The sequence below is a fragment of the Triturus cristatus genome, chromosome 5_2 (assembly GCF_964204655.1).
Source record: "Triturus cristatus chromosome 5_2, aTriCri1.1, whole genome shotgun sequence".
Classification (NCBI taxonomy): Eukaryota; Metazoa; Chordata; class Amphibia; order Caudata; family Salamandridae; genus Triturus; species Triturus cristatus.
In genome coordinates, this window is record NC_140588.1 from 36,132,479 (window position 1) to 36,150,128 (window position 17,650).

The following is a 17,650-nucleotide window of genomic DNA, read 5'->3' on the forward strand; positions in this document are numbered from 1 at the left end:
AATTCCACCAGGGTCTGTGTTAAACTTTGTATTGAGGATGCACAGAATTCCCAAAGGAAGATTAATCTAGGTTAGTGCTGAATCTTTGTCTCCAGCTCATCAACGGAGTGAGGCCTTTAAACATGATTATCCCGAAAAAGAAAAACACATTTAAACTACATTTACATTAGCTGCCAGAAATGAATTATTCTTGGTGTCTTGCTCAACAGCTAAATACACTGCAGGACAGATACCCAATAGCTTTTTGGATTACACAGATTCATTTGGATTGTGACTTTGATACCCTTATATGTAAAAACTTGAGAGGTGGCAGTCGATAAAACTGTTACGCCAAGATGAAGTATGGATTGCTATCAATAAAGGATTTATAAATTCCATAGTCTGGGATGGTTTTTCGGCAACTCTGCAGAGGGGAATTACAATGTATTACATTGCCCAATGTAGGCGAAGACATGAAATAATAATAATAGCATAAAAAGCACAGAAAGTTAATGCAGAAAATATTTTCTCATTGACTCACACATTGATAGATAGAAAATAACGGAAGTAAACCAAGAATGCCCTTAGGACTTATTTTAATGCGGATATGGTGAATGCCACCCCTGGAGGGAAAACATGGTGTGAGGAAAGGAGTAGATATGTGCTTATCATGGTAAGCCTAGGAAAAAGCTGCTCATAATAGGACGAGGAAATATCAAGGCCCTGAAACCCATTTATTGACAGATGATAGTCTTGAGATACAAACTATACTCTTGAAGCTTTACCATAAGCAAAAATGACCCTCTGCAGTTTACATCTGCATAACAACTGCAGCCTAGTGGCTTGACGCTGGGGTGAATTATCCGAAAATGCTGGCAAATGAAGGAACATCAGATTACTTGGCGCTGGAGTGTGTGTGGCTTGGAGGAGTATGTTGTTCAGAACCTGGATCTCCCTGCTGTACATGTCCGAGCCACCGGAGATCTCCACAGCGAGCCTTTCACTTGAAGTCCCTTGTCTGAATGCAGCCCATGACCGTGAGATTTTCTTGGTTGTTTGGAGGAGAAGATACTGTTGTACCCCCTGCACTCCCAGTCAAATGGGAAAGAGGCCTAAGCATGTATGAAGATCTGAAAAGATGAATGAGGGTCATCATGGCGATCATAATCACTGAGGCACTTCAGTAATTTGCCTGAGCCCAGCGTTCAAGCTCTTGCAGACAACAAGAACTGTGGTCCCTCATTGAGCTGCTGATGCACGTCACACATTAATACACAGATGAGACTACCCTCCTAGGGATTGCTGATGCCGAAAATCCTAGATACTGAGGAAGAACCAGGGTACTCTCAAATGTCCCCACATAAATGCCTCGTGGTCTACTTAGGCAAGCCTCAACATAAACAAAATTTGGGAAACAAATTATTTATGAAGAAGAATATAATTCAAATGGTATCATTCGATTGCGATACTGTTGGAACACAAAACAAACAAAACAAGAATGCACTGCTCAGAATAGCAATTTTACTTCTTACCAAGTAGGGCAATAAAAATGCATTTGCAAGGCTGTCAAAAAAAACTAATGTATAAATATAGTGACAGATTACAGTGAAGCAGAGTGCTCAGTGACCGTAGTGCTGTGATCGTTTTATATACAGGTGTAGTTGTGAATTATATACAAGTTAAAGGATTTTACAAATGAAAACATGGTCAGAACAACATTAATCAATGTCTCCGGTAGATGGCAAAAGCGCTCATTATTCGAACCGCGAGACTTATTGCAGCTGAGCCAAAAGTTATCACCGACGTTTCGACCCCGACAACAGCCTGATTAATTGATGTCAAGCAGGTCTTCTTCAAGGCTAAGGGTGTTGTTGACAGCCCAACATGGGGGTGAATTCCCTATAAGTAGCCTCTTTTGGTCGAGGCTAGTAGTGGCCTGAAGTAATTCAGGAAGACAAAAGAACAATTTTGCAGGAAATTCAGTATAGAATCAGCCAGGTCCTGATGGAATTCAGGAAGACGCAAGGGCGATTTGTCAAGAGACTCAATGTAGAATCAGCGAGGTCCTCGATCCTGTGGGTTATGGCAGACGTAATTATTCATCAGCCTCGGTAAAGCAAATTCAAGTTGTGCTCCCCAGAAGGCAGTTAAGATCCTGATGACACGTCGTCCTCAAGACTGCCGCTTGACATCAATTAATCAGGCTGTTGTCAGGGTCGAAACGTCGGCGATAACTTTTGGCTCAGCTGCAATAAGTCTCACGATCACAGCACCACAGTCACTGAGCACTCCACTTCACTGTAATCTATGTCATTATATTTATACATTTGTTTTTTGACAGCCTTGCAAATGCATTTTTATTGCCCTACTTGGTAAGAAGTAAAATTGCTATTTTAAGCAGAGCATTCTTGTTTTGTTTGTTTTGTGTTCCAACAGTATCACAATCGAATGATACCATTTGAATTGTATTCTTCTTTGTAAAGAAATTATTTGTTACCCAACAGAACCACTGCAGCTCTTCTGGTAATCCAGTCAAACATTACATATTGATTTAGTTATGGCAATGCTGCAACCATCAGTAATTGAGAAACTATATTTCAAATTGAAGGACAAAAATGTTTTTTTTTTTGTCCAAGAGCAGCTAACCCAGTTAGGAATATAATTCATGCTCCCACTACTGCCTAATAAATCTAAAACATTTTATAGGAACGACTGAAATGTATTAAGTGCGTATTTATCCCAAGAGATTTTGAGAACCAGGTTGAGAGATTTCGGAGAGACCGTTTCATGGTTCAGATACAAAATAGGATTCCAGTATTTAGCAGCACAAACAGAAATGCCTTACAACTATGCTCTTGTAAATCTGAGGAAATATTAGGTTCTGTGCAGAGTGTACAGACTAAAAGGATGATGGAGCCCAATTCATTCAGGGTGCTCGAGGGCTAGACGCCGGCATGAGGGCCTCCGTTGCAGCCTTGGTGCCTGGGGAGTAGCCAGGTCCTGTGCTCACTTCCGCACTGCACTCCCCTCCCCTCCCCCACAGCTCTCCTCACAGGCGAGGCAGCACAAGGGCAGCATGAAGGCACTAGCAGCAGGCTTAAACCCAGCTCGTAGAAGCAGCCCAATAGGTCAGGTGCTGTTTGTGAGCAGGTCTGCTTTACCAGTCACCAGGAAACATGCAGGCTGCCATACAACTGCCACTAAACTGCCACAGAAATCTTTACACCTCCAAACCCTTTGTTCTCCATGGGAGACCACAGCGCCACATTGTTACGGCGTCACAGGGCCCACTTCAACTTTCCGGAACTGTTAACAGTGGTCGGGTGCAGTTTGTGAGCAGGGCACTGCACCTTCTCAAGGGGTGGAGGGGGCTCTCCACACCAGACTGTGCTACCTACCGAGTACCTACAGAGCACCTTCAGGCTCTCATCACGAGGAAAAAATGCTCCTGGCTAGCCTCAAAAATAAGTATGGACACGACCGTGCAGTCCCTCCCTAACTCAGTAACATCTTTCAGCTGGAGGGCCAGTGAGGGCCTGGTAAAGCAACAGCCACAAAGGACGCATCAGGATACCTCTGGCCAGGCAACCAACAAAGCAAAACTACCAGTGCGCTCATGCCCCCCCACTGCTGGTGCCCTAACCCCAACATAAGGAAGTCCACGGGACTTACCAAGGGGGTGTGATGGTGCTGCATCTCGGAACACAGCCATCAGGTGAACAGTTCTACTGCAGAACCCAGGAAGCCTGGGAGCCCCAGGCTGCCCCACATACAAGACAGCGAGCCAGGAGAAGCACTCTAGCGCAGCTTCGCATCCTGCGCGCTCATGTTTCCCTCTTCGACACAGCATTGTCACTGGAGGTCATACAAGCAGACAAGGGAGAGGAGATGCCAGGTGCCTTTGCGCAAGTGCTGAGGCACTAGATCTCAGCTCCACCCTTGAGGTCTGGGAAAGTCAGGGGGAAGGCCCCCCGCCACCTTAAGAAGGAAATGTGGCAGACACAGCCCCTTAATCCAAGCAATGAAACATGGAAAATCTAATCAAAAATACAAGCTACGACCAGATGAGGACCCCCCTTAATCGACCTCTTTGACCAACAAGTAGAGGAAAAGGCAAAACTGGGGGCATAAAGGAAAAGCTTAACCCCTCCTCCCCAACAAAACTGACTCAACAGGACACAGCCGAAAATCTACACAAAATTCAGTTTTCAAAAGTATGCCAGCTCAGAGCTCTTCTCGAGCAATAAGCAGCACATAGGCTGCAAACTCCCCTACTGCCTTCACCACCAATGGCTGCCACAAACATAATTAAAGGGGTTTCAGGTCACCCCCTTCAGTCTGGGACCCCTGAACCCAAGCGAAGAACTCCAAACCAACAGCAAAAGTCTTAACTCAATAAGCCTACACAAAACAGCAATAAGGGAAGCCGGAGTCCCCAAAATTATCATGAAGAAGGAAATGACAGCACCCCCAGCACGCAAGCATGCAGCCCAATAAATACTCTCCTTGTCAAATGTGGCCCCGTTGCGGGGGGCTCTACCAGCACTCCTAGTGCGTGCTATAACTCCAATACACAACCAGGCGCTTTGGGGCGCTACCCCTAGTAAACCACAAAGCAACAGAGCAAGCAGAAGAAAGGATGGTGAGGCACTCCTACTTAACCCCAGAATGGGAGGAAATACTGCTGACCCACTCACAGCACTCTGAGAAACCATATCTGACCCCCGGCAATCCAGTCTCCAAACGTCCCAAGAAAACAGAGGCAGGAGGGGAATCAATAGCAACAATAGAGCACAAACAATGCCTGGGTAACCCTGCTGAACAGCTATCCGCGAAAGCACTCCAGTACGAATCTAGCAAGGTGGACATACAATTTTCACTTCTCAATACCTTGGCCGACTTTGTGGCTGGCATCGATGACAAGCTTGCGGAATTAAATTCACTGATCAAACAGGTCCAGTCGGACACCACATCCACATACACTCAAACTAACCTTGTATCAGCTTCGTTGAGAAGCTGTCAATCCTTCCTTCAATACTGGATGATTTTATAACCAGTTTTAAACAACACCTACTGGTACAGGGGGGGGCTCAACCCATTGGTGGGAAACCCCCAGATCACAACTCATCCAACTACAACGACCACATAAGCCCCTAGCCAACCAGCAGAATTCCCAGTGAGAGCGCAAATCCAGCTCAACTGTCAGCAGTGATTTCAAAGGAAGCAGAGACCTCAAACAGCGAGACACCGAACAAATGCTGTGATCGCCCCAGCACTCCTCCGGATGTCACAACATCGGATCCGCTGTTAAATACAGCTCTCTTCCCAGTTCAATTGGGGCTGGGAGTGCAACAAACAATGTTAAATACAGACAGGGAGAAAGGGACAGAACAAAAAAGGTTAAGCAGGCAGAAGAGCAGCCCCACTCTCGAACAAATCGACATTGGGAAGGGGGGAGGGGGGAGCAAACAGTCAGCTACTTCTAGCACCAGGCCGCCTGGCAAAAGCACACAGGGCGCACGGCCCAGCCACCCAACTGTGACAATTAGCAGGCCATTTATTATAGGGGAGCGGTCAATTGTAAACAAAACATCCCATGGCAATAAATGTTTTAATTTGTATTATATAATAAATAAATAATAATACAGACACTTATAAAGCGCGACAGCTACCTCAAACAGAGGTGTCCCGGCACTAAGAGAACAGTAGTGCATTGCTGGACAGCTCAGAAGGTCAGGCCCTCAGTCTGCCCTAAAGAGCCAGGTTTTTACCATTTTCCTGTAGAGAGTCTCTGTTTCTATGGTGTGGAAATTACTCTGCAGGGAGTTCCACAGATTTGCTGCACCGAGCGTAAAAGATCTGCCCCCATTCGAGCCTTTTTGAAAAGTGGGGGATGCACAGTAAATTTTGTGAATTGGACCTCAAGGGTCTAGACTGTTTATATCCACGTAATCTGTGTTTTAGGTAGCTGGGGCAGTTGCGTTGCATGGCTCGGAACGCCAGCGTCAAGGCCTTAAATTTAATTCTTTTTGCCAATGAAGTGCTTTTAGATGCGGAGAGACATGCTCGTGGAAAGGCACTCACCCGATTATTCCCGCAGCCGCATTTTGCACCATCTGCAGGTACTCAATCAGGTACTCTGGCTGACGCAGGTAGAGGCCATTTGCATAGTCCAGCCTGGATGTCACGAAGGCGAGTACTATGCTTTTCCAGCACTCCTCTGGCAGTAGATGCAGAAATTTCTTCAGATTTCTCAGTTGACAGAAGCAGGTAGCTGTCACCGGACGTATCTGAGCAGAGAATGAAAGTTCAGCCTCCCACTTCACACCCAGATTTTTTATACAGTCTGCCGGTGAAGATGGGGGACCCATTTCAGTAGGCCACCAGAGATCCGGAGCTGGGCGTCTCTTTCCCGAAGAACAGCACCTCTCTTTCTTTCCTGCCTTGAGCTTGATGTTGTTCATCCTCAATGCAATATCTTTCAGGCACGCCTTGAAGCTCTCAAAGGTGACCTGGGATTGCTCTTTCAAAGTGAAGACCAACTGGGTATCATCCACGTAGGAGATCGCTTTTACCCCCCAGTTGGCTATCAAGGTGAACAGAGGAGTCAGGTACAAATTAAACAGGAGCGGGCTTAGTGCTGACCCCTGGGGGACTCCACACCAGAGCTGTTTTGGCTTAGATAGAAATGGTTGGAGCGCAACCTTCTGTGTGCACTTATCCAGCTAAATGTCCGCAGCATGCTTAGGCAAGGATATGCAATTTATCATACCAGCCAAATTGTCATCTTGTCCTTGGATATCTCCTACATCTAAATTTTTCCCCACCAGTCCCGAAAGCGCCTCGAGATCCCAAGCACAGGCAGTGCAGGGACCTGGTAGCTTGTCTGTGACTACGTTAATAGTGTGCGACTTTGGGCATGGATTACCTCTGTATGACAGTAAGGCATCTCTTGACCAACAGATTACCCCACCGCTTGACATCCGAGCAGAGTGGCTGGCGCTGGCAGCGGTCTGGCCGCTGATGGGCGCAGACGGGCTTGCCTTTGGCGCACGCCCTGGCACCCATGCGCTTTAAATAAAGTTGCAGGACCCGGATGTGAGGAGGTTCAAGGGGCGGAGTCACGACCCTCCATACAATCATCACTCTCAAGCTGTGAGACCGGGGCTTCGTGATAGGTAATCAGGGGGGAGATGCGTCTGATTCTATGCGCACAACAATAGTTTAAAATAATTGACAGTGAATAAAACGAGCACACAATATATCTACACACGTTAAAAGTTGCAATTTAAAAGTCTACAGTTCAAGGTCTGTGCAAACTGGTAGATGAGCCCGTCAGCGCGCCACTACCTCTCGCTATAACATAATAGCAATATGGTACTGTGTAAAGGCTAAGTGATCATTAATAAACAATGTAAAAAAGGCTTTTATTAATAAAAGTCATATAAAAATGTATGATACATCCTGCTTGTAATTTTACATGGTAAAACTTAAAAGCACAAAGACAGACAAAATGATTCTTCCTATTTACATACGTCTCTCAGTGAACAACATGAATCGAGCATTCGTTTCGTGTATATTTCTTCGAAGATAGAATTGATGTAGAAATGATGACAAAATTAATTAAATCCAAAAATATTTTTACATACAATCATTACAATGAAAATCATGAATATCTGAATATCAAAAATCAATAACACGTGAAAAAACACAATAAGAAAATAATAAAGTGACATGTCCAAATAGAGACAATGAAGTGGCTCTGATCATAGACAGATCCTGTTGTGTCGTTTCTACACGTGTTTTGCCGACTACAGCGCCTTCACCAGGAAAGACACTGATAGCATGTTAACTATGAAAATTTTTATGGTTCTGGATGAAAATTTACATGGGGGGGTCAAAGGTTACAACAAGATCAACTGATGCGAGCTTGTATGTTTAAGTATTTCTTAGAATATGTAGAAACTCATCCAGGATTGTAAACTCCACAATGCTTGATGGTAAGCTAAAGAGGCTGACTTATATGTCGACCAGTCTTGAAATGAAGGTGGGGGAATAATGATCACCCCACGATATGAGCCAGGGTACCCCCAACCTTGTCATCCATCTGGCTGCGGAAGAGGACCAACCCGTGTACAGAAGAAAACCACCTCAGTGCTTAAGGGCGCAAAATTTCCCACGACCAGAGAGGATAAAAAAAATTAACAACCATCGCAGAGTAGGTCGTTTTGAAATGGAGCAATCTATTGACATCGGAAGAGGCATTATGAGAGCAATCAACTGCTGTCCTGTGACAACGTGACCTTGCTTTGCCCAGGAGCAACAAGGTGAAAGTAACCCTGGGCTGTTTCAAATCTGCTCCTGGAACATAAATGGTCTCACCACAAAGCTAACCAAACCTACTTAATTACCTGAAGTCATTTGACATCATCCTCCTGCAAGCAACCTGGCTTGCCGAACCAGCCCACATTCAGGGTTACTCGAACTTCTCCACTCCAGCTGTAAAACAGGCAAAATATGGTCATCTCTCTAGTGGCCTTGTAACCTACATTTCAATAATAAGCATAGCTCAGGCAACAGTCCTGGAGACCAAAACCCCTGGTATGAGTGCAACAAAATGCACCATACCAATCATCGATACAGCAGTTGACCAAATTGTCATTAACATTTACATCCATCCAAGGAGCAAGTCAACAGACTGCAGGAAATTAGAGAAGGAACTTACAACGATCACAGAAAAGGACATCTCGACTTACCGAGTCATCTCCAAGGATTTTAACCTGCACCTGCTAGGTACCTCCACCAGCAACCTCGCTGCTGCCCAAACTACACTGTGGGAGAGTCGCCCCGCAAAGGAGAAAGAAATTTGGGTCACAAACAAAAATCAGAAGTCACTTGCTTGACGACTGTATACTCTTGTGCTTCAGGGGACTGAACAGCAGATTCGCATACAACACCCTACTGGCAGCTAAATTTCACTCTGCACAAAAATTTGCAACAAATAAGCTGCTGCAAACTCTACGGAAAAGACCGACTGTTCTGGCAGCACAAGACTCAGATAAAGAACTGAAATAGGCCATAAAAAGAGCGCCGGACGACGATCCTTGGCCCAAACTGCACATGGACTTAAAACACAATGAAAGTGCAAGATTTTAGACTTCAGTCAACCGCCTCCTCTGTCCAAGTTATGGAGGCATTGACGGAAACATCTCTCAAGCGAAATGGGCACTCTTTTTACAAGATCATTTTAAATTACCCAAAGTCAGACAGCCTCGAGCAGGACCATCGAGAAACCAGAGCCTCAACACCAACCAAAGGTTCGACTGAGGTGGACATAGATAACAGCACAAAGCAGATCGCCAAAGGGCGGAGACCAGGCGCGCTGAGCCCCAATGCGATGACTCACAGTATAAGAACGCGACCCAACCCTTTGGGCAGAAACTCCCGCCTGCCTCATGGCAGGGTTTGGTTATACCACCAATCTTCAAGGGTGGCAACAGATCATCTCCAGCCAATTACCACCTAATCGCCCTGATTGACAAGGAGGGTGAGTATTTTCATGGGACGTTGCTTGAGGATCCAGTACCTCCATCATCCCACTCAACCAGACCAGATTCTCAAAAACACAAGGCACAATAACAAATATAGTTGCAATCTCACTCCTAATGGATGCCGCCCATGGTTGCAAATCACCACTATATCTCTGCTTCCTCTACTTCAAAGCTGCCTTCGATGATGTTGAACCGAGTAAGACTGTGGGAAAGCTACCAAGTTGGAAAGTTCCTTAAGGCCTGCTGAACATGCTTCATAAAGACACATGGGTTTGGGTCAAGCTAGGTGCTTGAAATTTTCCAAAGGAAAATTCCAACCACCCATGGCCTAAACAGCAGGGAGGGGGGGGGGGAGGGAGGGGAGGTCCTGGCACCAACACTCCTTCATCTTTTTCTGGCAGACCCGACAGAGCAACTGCAAACCTTCAAGGGGGCATGGCGATATCCAGTCTCCTCTACGCAGAAGATGTGGTTTTGGCAAGTCACACACTGGTGAGGCTGCACCCCTCCCTGAAGTAGCATGAGCAAAACTCATATCGACAATCTCGTATGGGAGGGAACGGTTTAGAGGCCGAGATGTCAGAATCCTGGACAAAGTAATGGTGCGAGCTTACAGGACCATCTTTTCAGTTCACAAATCACTTCTCCAGTCCAGATACGCCTGGAATTTAATCTACTAAAACAGACGCTGGCCCGGCAAGCAACCTACTTAAAATGCTGGAACAAGATAAGGAAAGCGGAACCAAATACATTGAATCATCTGCTATGGAAGGAGCAACGAGAACTGTTACCTGCAAGGGCCTATCTAAAGCAATTACTGGAAAGCACAGAACTCACACAGCTCTGGGACACCTCAACCACTCACCAGGTATCAAAGAAGATGGTCTGGAAGGCCCTAAAAATGTGTTCCGTTACCGAGGACAAGGCTTAACTAGCAAACAGAACTCATGGATGGATTACATTAAACAACCACAAGATTAAACGTCTACAAAATGACTTTTGGGAGGCAGGTTGGGTTTGTTCTGTTGGGAGGGCAGGATACCTGTGCACGATGCATCTTAGTTCACAACAGCATTCATCATGTCCCAGTTGGGCATTCGCTAGTGCAAGGCGGGGAGGAGGGATACGTTCTATGTTGTTTGATTTTGTCCCTTTACAGACAAGGGACGATTGATTTCCACTGCATGCCGGTGACTGAAATTCTGCGCTGGGCCGCAATGTACTGAATGGGCCCACATTCACAAGCACGTTATTCTCTACGAAGGTCTAAAGGGGTGGTCCCTCAGAGCACTGCGCCTCTATTGGTGCAAAGGTATCAGGTCTCCTAGCGGGTCTTGCTCCGATCTAATGAAGAGGTCCGGGGCGGGGTCACCCAGGAGAGTCTCAACATACCAAAGTTCCTGTGTGAAGGGGAAGGATCCTCGCTGAGCACCCAGACTGAATGGGGTGGAGGGTGGTTTGGGCAGGTTCCTCCCATGAGGCGTCAGGCCTCAGTTATATACCCTTAATCCAGGGGCACGACACATATAGAAGGATTTAAGTTGCTGTCCTGGAACGTCACCGGTCTCGGGGACAAGATTAAACGAGGCATTGTATTGCAATATGTTAAAAGACACCTGCCAGATGTAGTTCTACTCCAGGAGGCACACCTTTTGGGTAATACATGCCAGGCACTGACTCAATGGAGTTTCAAATTGGTGGCACACACAGCCTTTGGTTCTGGCTCTTGCGGTGTGGGGATATTGCTCTGGAAAATGTTTCTGATGAAAATCAATTTCACAAAATTAGACATCCAGGGCAGATTCGTGGCAGTTACCGGGTGCTGGGAAGGGCGCACACAACCTTGTGTCGACGTACATTCCCTCCTGGACTACAGGGTCCGGCCTTCAAAGATCTGGGCGATTTCTTGCTCTCACTACCTGATGGAAGGCTCTTTATTGGAGGAGAATTCAATTCCATAGTGTCGGATAGCTTGGATAGATGGCCGCCCAAGACATTACCAGTAACGCGTACACAGGTTAACAATTCCCGGACTGCTCTGGGCCTTACAGATGCCTGGCGTGCATTTCATCCCACGGACAGACAATATACGTTTTATTCGGGGCCCACAAAACACAATCCCGCATTGACTACATGATCACACCAGCAGATCAGCTGGGTCACATTAGAGAAATTACTCACTTAGCCCGAGGTATCTCGAACCACGCACCCCTATGGGCTCGGGTAGAAGTGGGGGAGCCGTTGGTAGGAAGCCCCAAACAACCCCTGGTATTTTAAGGTCCCCAAGATACGCAAGAGTATTATCAGCGACACGGAGCACTACTATCATCACAAAAATGAAAACTCAGTAGATTCGGCAGGGGTGCTATGGGAGGCCTATAAAACGGTCATATGAGGGACCGCCATCGCCCAAATTTCCACCTCCAAGAGAGAGAAGCGTGAAGATCTAGACTGCTTGGAAATGGATATATTAACGATAGAAAATAGTCTTCAGGAAACTGATTCAGAGAAGAAAAACCATGAATGGCTACTCAAGCAGAACAAGTTTTGGGCTGTGTCGAGGGATGCGGCCAAGACACAGCACAGAGCCACACAGTGTAGAATTTACGAGTTGGGTGACAAAGCAGGCAAGCTACTTGCGTGGCTCTACCATAGGGACCAGTCGAGTCGCATAGTGGTGGAACTCGCCACTAAAACCCGGGCCTTGACCTCCGACCCGCAGGCCTTTGCAGAGGAGTTCGCTGATTACCACAAAGAAGTATACACCTCCCGAACAAAGTACACTGAAACCGATGCACTCTCTATGCTCCATGACATCCCCCTCCCTAGGCTTTCCGACGAGGAGCGATCGGACCTGGATAGAGAACTGGAAGCTAGAGAAGTGGAAAAAGCTATCCACGATCTGCATGGGGGGAAAGCCTCCGGTCCTAAGGGCTTACCGGTCAAACTCTATAAGCTAACCGCAAGTAAAATCACGCCATTTCTAGTTATAATGTTCCAAGACAGTCTGGATTCTGGATTGCTCCCATTGGACCAGAGACTGGCCAATATTGTGGTAATCCACAAACAAGGTAAGCCGAACCACTTGTGTTCGTCCTACTTGCCGATATAACTTTTAAACACGGAGGACAATATCCTGGCTAAGGTACTCGCTACCCGCCTTTTGACAGTGATTACTAATCTTGTTCATCCTGACCAATCAGGCTTTATGCCAGCCAGGAATACTTCTCTCAACTTGCGGAGACTGCATGGAGTCCTAGCAAGGGCCAACACTATTAGGGAGGATGCTGTGGTGGTCTCGCTGGATGCGGCAATGGCCTTTAATACGATTGAATGGCTATATATGTTGGCGGTATTGCAAAAACTAGGATTCGGCCCTGGTTTCCTGAGTTGGGTACGCCTCCTATATGCCGCCCCCATGGCTCGGGTACAACAATCGGGTGTCCTCCCGATTTGAGCTGGGTAGGAGCACTCGTCAGGGTTGCCCCCTATCTCCGTTGATTTTTGCCCTCATTTTGGAACCACTGGCGATGTGGATAAGGAAGGACCCGGTAATTAGAGGGTTGAGATGGGCATCAGACTGGGAAGACCCCATATCACTCTATGCCGACGATATCTTGCTCTATCTAGCTTCACTGGCAGCCTCCTTAAATGGAGCGCTGCACATCTTCCTGGTCTTTGGGGAATTTTAAGGCTACACCATCAATTGGTCTAAATCGGTCCTCTTATGTCTTGAGCGGGACAGCCCCGACTCTGCCCAGAGGCTTTGCCAAAACACTCGCCACCAACAGTTTTAAATATCTGGGGATTCATGTCTCCAAAGATCGGACACTCTCATACGATCAGAACCTTCTTCCCCCATTACAGCGCTTCAAAAGTGATGTCACACTGGAAATCGGTCCCTCTATCCCTACTAGGGAGGGCCGCCTTGTTTAAAATGATGTCACTGCCTCGTTTTCTTTATGCGTTCCAGAATACACCTCTCCCAGTAACACATGCATATTTTAAATCAATCGATTCAGTATTGAAGGAGCTCCTCTGGGAGGGAAACCTCCACGGATATCTATGTCTAAGCTCACTAGGGGGTGGTACGATGGCGGCATAGCGCTCCCCAATATTAGACGATACTACTGGGTAGCTTATCTCACTGCCATTAATCACTGTACATACGGACCGCAGAATGACCCCAGCTTCAATATGGATAGATGGCTATTACCCGGAGGAAGTTACAGGGGAGCACTGTATGCCAATCCTTTTAGAGTAAAACTAACAGGGCCCACCAATTACTCGGTCAAGGTATGGAGGGACGCCACACTGAGTTTGGGGTGGAAAGACAAAATCACACTGGCTAACCCACTCTGGGACTCAGTCCAGTTAGGGAACACGAGGGTCACTAAAGGGTTTGATAGATGGGACCTAATCGGTTTATCTTCAGTGGGGGACCTGTGGAGGGATGGTGTAGTACTCTCCTTCGACCAGTTAAGAGACGAATATGACCTAGCTGCCTCAGAACACTACAGATACCTTCAGGTCAGACACGCGCTGCAAGCCGTAATACCCAGGGATGATAATCCGCCAGAGTCCTCACCGCTAGAGGACAGAATACTAGATGGCCATCTTTCGGAAAAAGCAATCTCCGTGATATATAAAAAACGAATAACTCCCACAATACCCTTCTATGACTCTGTGCTCACTGGGACCACGACGTAGCGGGGTTGGATGATGGGGAATGGCTAGAAGCGCTTGCATCCCCCAGAGAAATTGCAGTCTCATCCAGACTGAGGCTTGTTCAACTTAAAATATTACATACAATATATTATTCGGGATCAATGTTGATTAAGATGGGCTTTAGGGAGAACGCAGATTGTATCAGGGGCTGTGGGCTGGATGGTACATTCATACATACACTTTGGGAGTGTCCATTAATCCAGAGGTACTGTGAAAGGGTCACGAACTGTATGACAGAAGTCATGGGGATAACCACTGACTGCAATATTAAGCTATGTCTTTTAAACATCTGGGGCCCTACAGACCTAAACTTCAAAGATAAGATATGGGTGTCATTGGGAATGATGGTCGCCAAACGCAATATTGCAAAGTTGTGGGGAGCAGGAGAAAAATCGTCCCTGAGGCTTTGGGAAAATGACATGGACCATTGTATGTTCACAGAAAAGACTGTATACATCTCACGAGGCTGCCCAAACAAATGGTCGAAAATATGGCAGAAATGGAACACTTACAGGGGGGATATTTGTGAGCCGCCGAGAGACCTACCAATATTGGACGCTGAGTAATGCTTACCTGTCTGACGTCTTGTGCTATCTTCTACCCCGGCAGAGGATACACCTTTGATGGGGAGGGTTGCCAATTGCAGTATAGTACATGATATTGTCTGTAATGTGTTCATTTGTTATTACTAAAAAGAACATTTAAAAAAAAAAAACACAAGAGCCTTGTGCCATAGCAATACTTCACCATGGGATATCTAGCTTTAATTAAGGTGCAGCTCTTAAAATACCAACTAGGTCTGTTTGCCGCAAAGGTCCATCTACCAACCTGGCTACAAGAACGACACATGGATACTGGTACCTACGCGGGGCAAGGAAGGAAGATCTACTCCACCTAGTCTGTTCCTGCAAGGAGATACAGGGCAAAAGGAGACCGTTTTCGAAAACGCCCTTTAGTCAAAGAGGAATACGCACTACAAGGCAAGCCATATTGTCCTACTTTAATCTAGTAGACCCCTAGATAAACTGCAGTCTCGTTAAATTTCTGCAGAAGGTGAGGAAAAAAAAAAAAAGAAAAAGATGCCCAACAGCACTCCTTCCAGGCCTGAATCGGCAAAACAGCCCACTGGTAGTAGTCCTGCCCATTAACTTTGATCTCAAGAGGGAAAATAAAAACAACAGCACTGCCTTGCACTTTCTTGCACCCGCACTTTATTTTGTGTTATCCTATCCTACTTACGTTTTAAGGCCCACAACAAAGTCAAAGTATAGGCACAGCCAAAGAGATGGGGCACCCCCACCAGCAGAACACTTATCTACATCCAAACCTGTTCTCAAAAAGGACAACAGTCGGCAGGCCCCCTTTTTTTTTTTTTACACTTGAACATAAACACATAATCATCCACAACTAAAACAAAGTGATGTAACCAGTATTCTAAAAATTCTGATTTATTGCAATAGTTCTGTCGATCAAAACACTTCACTCACGAGGGCATAGACCGAACTACAATTTAAAGATATTTTGCTCCTGCACATGTATTCTTAAACTAGAGAATAATACCTACTGTTGCATGTAATTTGTATATTAAAGTAAATGTGTTATTGCAATAGCTTTAAGTAACCACATGATTTACCAATAAACCTAAACGCTGGCTTAAATACATTAAGGAGTTGTTTCTAAGTATTGGGAGGGTAGAGTTATGTCTAAAGCCAATCGGAAGTGGGTGAAGGAACACTTTTTTTATAGTAAGGATGTTGGACAGGGAACAGGTGGTACTGTCAAATAGTACGGGGGATGGTTTGTTGAACACAACTCAGTCAATGTACCCTAACAGTCGCGAAAAATAATACAGAGCGCTTTTGGCTCACTAGATTTAAATTATTGCATTTGCTGCCAGCTTTCCCCAGAGGATGGCAAGCTCACTGGGTCCTTGCGGCTGCAACCAAGTCTCTCCGCAAGATACTATACATTTGAAAATGCTTTTAAGTTTTATGATGAGTCCAGGAAAGTTTTTTTTTTTTCCTACATTGAAGGCCCTGAAATTCTCACAAGTTCGACCCGCTCTCATGTTACTACAAATACTATCAGATGAATGTGATTTTTTTAATGGTGTCCGCTTTTTAAATGCTATGTGAGATTGCGGTGACTACATAGAGATTGATTGCTTTGTGTCTTAAGGATTTGGGATTATTGTATTCAATGTTATGCTTTTAACTTCATCCAAATAAGGCTTGATTTGATAATACTGCTATAAATAACGCATGTATGCTGTTTCTAGGCACTGTAAACAACACCACTGTAGCTACCGACCATAATGCATGAAGAAAAGCTTTTATCAACACTGTTCAGTGAATGATGCACATTGTGGTTTTCACTTGATATTCCCATGCAATCCGTTTGAGCAATGTCTAGCTCTCCACCTGCAATCAGTACGAACCGTTTTCATGAACTTTATGCAGGGTCACTGGAATTGTATTGATGGAGCAGGTAGTGCAAAATTGTGTGTACCTCCTCTATTCTTGCATGAAAATACTAATTATATAATCTATTAACTATAATATTATTAAAACGAGTGTTGCATGTATACTGTTCAACATTATTAAAACTTAAACTACACATGGGATTTGCTATTTGCATGGCTAAAATAATTCTTATAACTAAAATCTATATGCATATTAATGAGTAGTATATGTGGTAATAGAATATTGCATGATATGTGTTGCTTTATGACGTTGCATCATCGAGGAGGATCGAAAAGGGGAATACAATGGCTTTAAATGTCGCTATACGCTAAATAAATACAAGCACATAGAGGGATTAGCAAGGGGTTAACATTAGAATTACCATTTTTATGTATTAATTACTCTTTTGTGTTTGTTTCGCTTAAGTTGACATCTGGGCCTAAATTCAATATGGTCGCTGACATCGCATGCAGAAGTGGCCACTGTCTCGTGAGGCGCGGAGTGAACTGTGCAAGTGCGGACAATATCCTGAACCTCCTAGCGACCTTTGCTCATCATGTTCCCGGTCAAGGATATAAGGTTGGAGGATCGCCAAGATAGGGGAACAATCAACCTTACAGTAACCCGGAACAAGCCGACACTTTGGCTAACAAGTGACCTCACCCCTCGAATGGGACTGTGAATAAGAATCGGACGATCCCAACCAGCCAATCACCACTGTTCTTAGCATAAAAATGTATCATGTTAACCTGGGTTTTTATTATAAAAAGATGGTAGAATAGAGAGTAAGGGTTTGTCCGTGTCGCCTTTCCTGATGGTCCAGATGCTGCCCGACCGCTTGATGACTGCAAACGTTTTCAAAATCCATGGGCTATGATAGATGCTTGCACGATTTCTGGTCCTTTGATAAAATTGGGGACTGTAACGTGC

At 45.5% G+C, this 17,650-nt stretch overlaps 1 protein-coding gene across 7 annotated transcripts in view; it reads right to left on the bottom strand.

The window, feature by feature from the left end:
- Nucleotides 1–17,650, bottom strand: part of MSANTD3 (Myb/SANT DNA binding domain containing 3) — a 324,673-nt gene that overhangs the window by 305,117 nt on the left and 1,906 nt on the right. For 2 of the 7 annotated variants that reach the window (XM_085606797.1, XM_085606798.1), the window contains exon 2: nt 8,391–8,478. The exons of the other annotated variants lie outside the window; for them this stretch is intronic. The gene's annotated coding sequence lies outside the window, so the exon portion shown is untranslated. The remainder of the gene's footprint in view (nt 1–8,390; nt 8,479–17,650) is intronic. 7 annotated transcript variants of the gene reach the window in all.